The sequence below is a fragment of the Jaculus jaculus genome, chromosome 9 (genome assembly GCF_020740685.1).
Source record: "Jaculus jaculus isolate mJacJac1 chromosome 9, mJacJac1.mat.Y.cur, whole genome shotgun sequence".
NCBI classification, from domain to species: domain Eukaryota; kingdom Metazoa; phylum Chordata; class Mammalia; order Rodentia; family Dipodidae; genus Jaculus; species Jaculus jaculus.
Window position 1 is genome coordinate 532,551 of NC_059110.1, and position 5,148 is coordinate 537,698.

Sequence of the window (5,148 nt, forward strand, 5' to 3'; positions counted from 1 at the left end):
CCTGCACTGCTCAAAAGACCAGGATGGTCCTACTGCAAGTGTAACAAGTGTCTTCCCAGAGTCAAATAGCCCAGATATGTGCCTGGAACCTGGATAGAAGCCTGTGAATGTATGTACATGAGAAATCTGAGGGCCAACCTAGCTTTTTGAAAGTTATTAGTATGGGCAGGTGGCTCAGTGGATAAAGGCACCTGTTTGCAAAGCCTGATGGCCCAGGCTTGATTCCCCAGCACCCATGTAAAGTCATATGAGAAAATGGTACATGTATCTGAAGTTTGTTTGTAATGGCAGGAGGCCCTGGCAAGACTATACTCTGTGTCTGCATATTTCTCTCTGTCTCTGTCTCTTTCTCTCTCTCTTACACACACACATACTTACAAACACACACACAAATAAATAAATAAAAATATTTAAGAGTACTTATCTAAATATTTTAGTAAACAGTCTTTCTCACCTAGAGATGGAGACAGACCCCAGATTTTCTTTGTAATCAGAGCAAGAAAACTCTCTGAACAATGCAAGAACTCCTATGTCACTGGAGAACCGGAGAATCACCTCAGTTCTTGGGTGAGGTAGCCTAAGGTTAGGAGACCTCTTTCAGAGCACCTTCCACAACAAAAACAAAAATAGTGACCAGATGAGAGCTTTCAATGAAGTGAAATCAAGAAAATGAAGTGCGCCTTGCAGGAGTGGCAAGCAAGGTGGACTGAAGAGAACTACAGTGCTGGGCCATTCTTTGCAGCCTTGTTTTAAATGAAAGAGCCTTCAGTATGAACACAATGTTCTGCCCCTTGGGTCCAGCCAAGCATGCACAGTACTTCTGGGAACTACACAGGAAGGGGAAGTCCTATAGCTATGCTGTGCTGAAGTGGGTGCAGGTGAAGAAATGTGAAACCATGGTTGGCTAAGTCTGTGAAGTACTAGGACACAGGTGTGGTCCAAGGATCTGAACATGCACTTCAGATGGAGAGAGACATCAAATAACATTTTACTGTTTGCCAGTTTGCCTTTTAGCTATAGGTCAGCTACCAGCTGCTTTGTGCCAGCTCATTTTCCATCTTGCATTGCGCTTGGGGATTTTTTCATCACTTAATGAAAGACCAGTGTTTGAAGATTTTAAACTTCCTGCTTGAGACTCTGCCTCCTCTCCCAATCCATCCACCCCAACACCTATCTAAGCAGTCCGGCCATGTCCAATGGCAGAAGAGGAAGAGAGACTGGGACACAGTGGCCTCCTGCTCCAGGACAGTAGGACACACAGAACAGAAGCCAAAAAGGCACTCCTTGTCTGTGCTATTCCAGCTCTCCTTCTCCTTCAAGATTTCTAACACCCAGTTATGGTCACAGATTGTCGCTAGCATGTCTGAAGCTGTCAGTTACAGGCTTAGGTAACAGCCTGGCTTCTCTTGCCTCCTCTACACACTTGTAACCTTCAGGTAGCCATAGACTGCCCATTCCTAGTATAAGGCTGCAGTTTCTGGTTATATATACAATGGTCTATCACCATAGATGCAAGTAGCTTCACCTAAGAGCAATGTTTTATTCTTGTTATTTTTTTTAAAGGGAAATAAACTTTTCTTCTCAAAAACAACAACAACAACAACAAAAATGTCCAGTGCTTGCCTCAGCAGCACATAAACTAAAATTGGAGCAATATTGAGATTAATGTGGTCCCTGTGCAAGGGTGAGACGCAAATTTGTGAAACATTCCATATTTTTATTGAGTAAAAAGAACTTTCCATGCTGCTGTTACTTTCATACCTGTTAACCTACAGGAAAAGGCAAACTATTAAAATGGCAAATGTGAAGTTCACTTGGTTGAAAATCATTTACTTCTAAGGGGAAGAACAAGCAGAAGCCTCCAGTCTGCTGGGAGCCCACAGCTGTTCCTGGACTAACCAGGCTTTCTGTCACTGCCTTTTGCTCAGTAGCAATGGAACTCAAGATAAGAGCAATTCCACAATCATTTGCTTTTATGTAAATAGCATTCCATAGGAGATGGTTTGACATCTTTACTTCTAAAACTACTCTGTTTGAGCCCCATCATTTTCAGCAGTAGCTCAGATGGTTAAGATGAGAAAGCTCAGGAGGACAGGTGGTGAGTTCATGAGGCCACTGTAGTCACAGGGCTCCACCTACACTCTGCCCAGTGCCTACTTCTACCCTGTCTACTGCACTGCTTTGTGTTGGCTTCAAGGCATGCTGGGGATTATGCAGATGACATCATGGAACATTCTGGAGATCTCCAAAGCCTTGCCAAGGGGAGGTGCAGATGCTCAGTGCTGTATTTATTACAGACTGGACATTGTATTCCACAGCTGCTAGACGCCACCCTCTCTACATGCTAGCCCTTGGGAGTGGCTTGAAACTAGAAGAGGATTCTTCCTGGCACAGAGCCACTGGCCTATAATGTGTTAGTCTTGTCTACATTAATTCATAGTGAATGAGTTCAACTATATTGGCTCATGGTGAGCTCACCTACATTTGCTCAAGATGTGTGAGTTGCCATCTCCACTAGCTCACTACAATAAGTGAATGAGTCTTGTCTACTCTGGTGAATCTCATCTTCTTGTCTCAAGGGGAGTGAGTCTCTGTTTACACTGAGGAGAAAAAGAGGACGCAGCCATCCAGTTTGATTAGAGGTGGCTCCCTGGCTCCCGAGAGGATGGTAGTGTTGACTCTGCAGCCTAGAGGTCAGCCCAAGGTGACTGTCCTCTCAAGAGATGGTAGAGTCTCCTCTACTCACACAGCTTTGAAGACATTCCTTTCTAAAGCTGCCTTATCCGAATAGACTTTTGCTCCCCTGACAATGATTATGAATTTATGGAAGCAAATTCAACTTGGTTGTTTACATGAAGTGTAACTGGGTATTAGATTTTAGGAGAAGTCTGTGGGATCAAGATAAAGCTGCCAATATATAACATGGAGGAAGGAGCCAGGGCAAGGGAGAAGTGCTGCTCAGGTGGTGTTGGTAGAAGGCTGAAGAAGGAGGGCATATGCAACTCTAAGACATGAGAAGGAGGAGAAGGTACAGATGGACAGAAGTCTGTCGGAGGTGGATGGCTTTGCAGAGGGAGAGAGCACATGGATCCCTGCATCTCCTGCCTGGTAGCAGATCTAACTAAGGGAGGGTTAGGAAGAAGGGAGTTTATGAGGGTCAGCACTCAGGGTAGGTCTTCTGGGCTGGTAGAACTGGGGAGCTTCCTGAGGATGTCAGGACACAAATAGAGGGGCAAACCAAGCAAGCAAAGGTCCTGTCTGTGGGCCTTTCAGAATGCTACACCTGACTTACACCCAGCACTGTCATATCTGAGCTCTCAGCCTCCCTCCGACAGGGCTGGAGGAAGCAGGTAAGCCAGATCCAGGGCAAGTATCTCTCCTCTTCTTTTTTATTTAAGTAAATCAAACAAACATTTGTTCTTCATGGTCTCTTCAACCAAAATTGGATAGCCCAGGTGGAGATCAGCTGGAGCTCTGGGGAATTCAGCCTTAGGCTTGAGTGACCTGGTCCATAGCCTGTATAAGATTCCTTGCTTCCATCTGGGACATTGTGTGGTATGGAGGCTACAACTCTCCTAGGCCCTGAGCTAATATTGTTTTTTAATTTTTGTTTTTTATTTATTTATTTGAGAGCAACAGACAGAGAGAGAAAGAGGCTGATATATAGATAGAGAATGGGCATGCCAGGCCCTCTAGCCACTGCCAAGGACCTCCAGATGTGTGAGCCCCTTGTGCATCTGACTAACGTGGGTCTTAGGAAATCGAGCCTCGAACCAGGGTCCTTAGGCTTGACAGGCAAGTGCTTAACTGCTAAGCCATTTCTCCAGCTCAGCCTGAGCTAATCTTATGGGGTCCCTTGTGAGGTCAAGAAGGTCTTCCCCAGAGGATATACTGGATCATGAGGTCTGGCCTTATAGTTTGGAGAGCTGCTTCTCATTTCTGGTGTTAGGTGATTGGGGACCCTCACCCCAATTCCAGAGAGAATTAATTTTCTAGGTTTTAGGATGCTATTAAGGGCCAAGGTAGACAGGGCACAGGCAGTGAGGGCTGGAGCTTGGCCTGGGAGAAAGACTCCGGGACCTCAGGCAACAGCTCTCAGCATCCCGAGTCTTCCTTTCCAACCCTGCATATGTCTTCATGCCCTTCATTTTCCAAGTTAGTTTGAATTTCAAAATAAAACAGAAGAAAAACACAGATATCCCCAAAAGCAATTCCTTTGGAGAGTGTAGGGTTAGGGTTGTGAACTTGTGGCTTGGCGTCAGCTGGGCTGGTCAGTCTGTGACCTTGGCCTCCATTTCCACAAGGGTCCAGGTCTGGGTTCTGTTTATGGACTTCAGCTCTTTTCATCTTGAGGAAGCACTTTGTTGCCTCACTCCAAAATAGCTGCCTCAGAAATTGGTTGTATTTTTAGGATACAGGAAAGGCTTGGGATAGGCTTTGTGAGTCTCTCATGGTCAGCTGGTTTCCTATTGCCTCCCAGAAGCAGGTCTTACATCATTCCAGGACAGAAAAAAAAAAAAAAAACCCCAACCACTTAGCATCAGAGGTGGTGTGAGGCAGAACAGCCTTATGGAATGCCCTGTGTGATTGCCAGAGCAAGCTCATCCAATGGAAGGTAGTTACTCTGGGTTATCCAGTTGCTTCTAACTCACAGTCTTGGATATAGCAATATTATTTAAAAAAAAAACCTGGAAAAGAGTCTATAGAGGCTCAGGAGCATTTTAAAAGTAGCTTGTTTTAAAATGAAAGGCAAATGAGATCAATAAGTCAACCCACTGCAAAGGAGACCAGGAGTCCAGAGCTGGGACAAGCAGAGGTTCAGGTCTGTGCCATTGGGCAGAGCCATCCTTGGGATCCAAGCCCAAGTCTAGGGTCCTTCATACTTTAGGTCACCTATCTCTTACCTAGTGCTGGGTTTCTCCTGGAAACAGTCTTATGAGGCGACGAGTCTGGAATTGGGCCTTGAAGAAGTGAAAGGTTTGGACAGATGGGTGGTGTTTTACCTTCTTTTCTCATTGCCATGACAAAATACCTGACAAAAACAACTTAAGAAAAAAAAAAGAGAAGGGTTTATTTTGGCTTGCAGTGTGAAGGTACAGTTAATTATGGCAGGGATGGCATGGTGATAGGAGCTTGAGGCAGCTGGTC

General features: G+C 45.2%; 1 non-coding gene across 1 annotated transcript; it reads left to right on the forward strand.

The window, feature by feature from the left end:
- Positions 1-1,615: 1,615 nt before the first annotated feature.
- Positions 1,616-1,719, forward strand: LOC123463801. Its single transcript, XR_006639184.1, has one exon. It is a non-coding gene; the product is annotated as a U6 spliceosomal RNA (small nuclear RNA).
- The last annotated feature ends 3,429 nt before the right edge of the window (positions 1,720-5,148 follow it).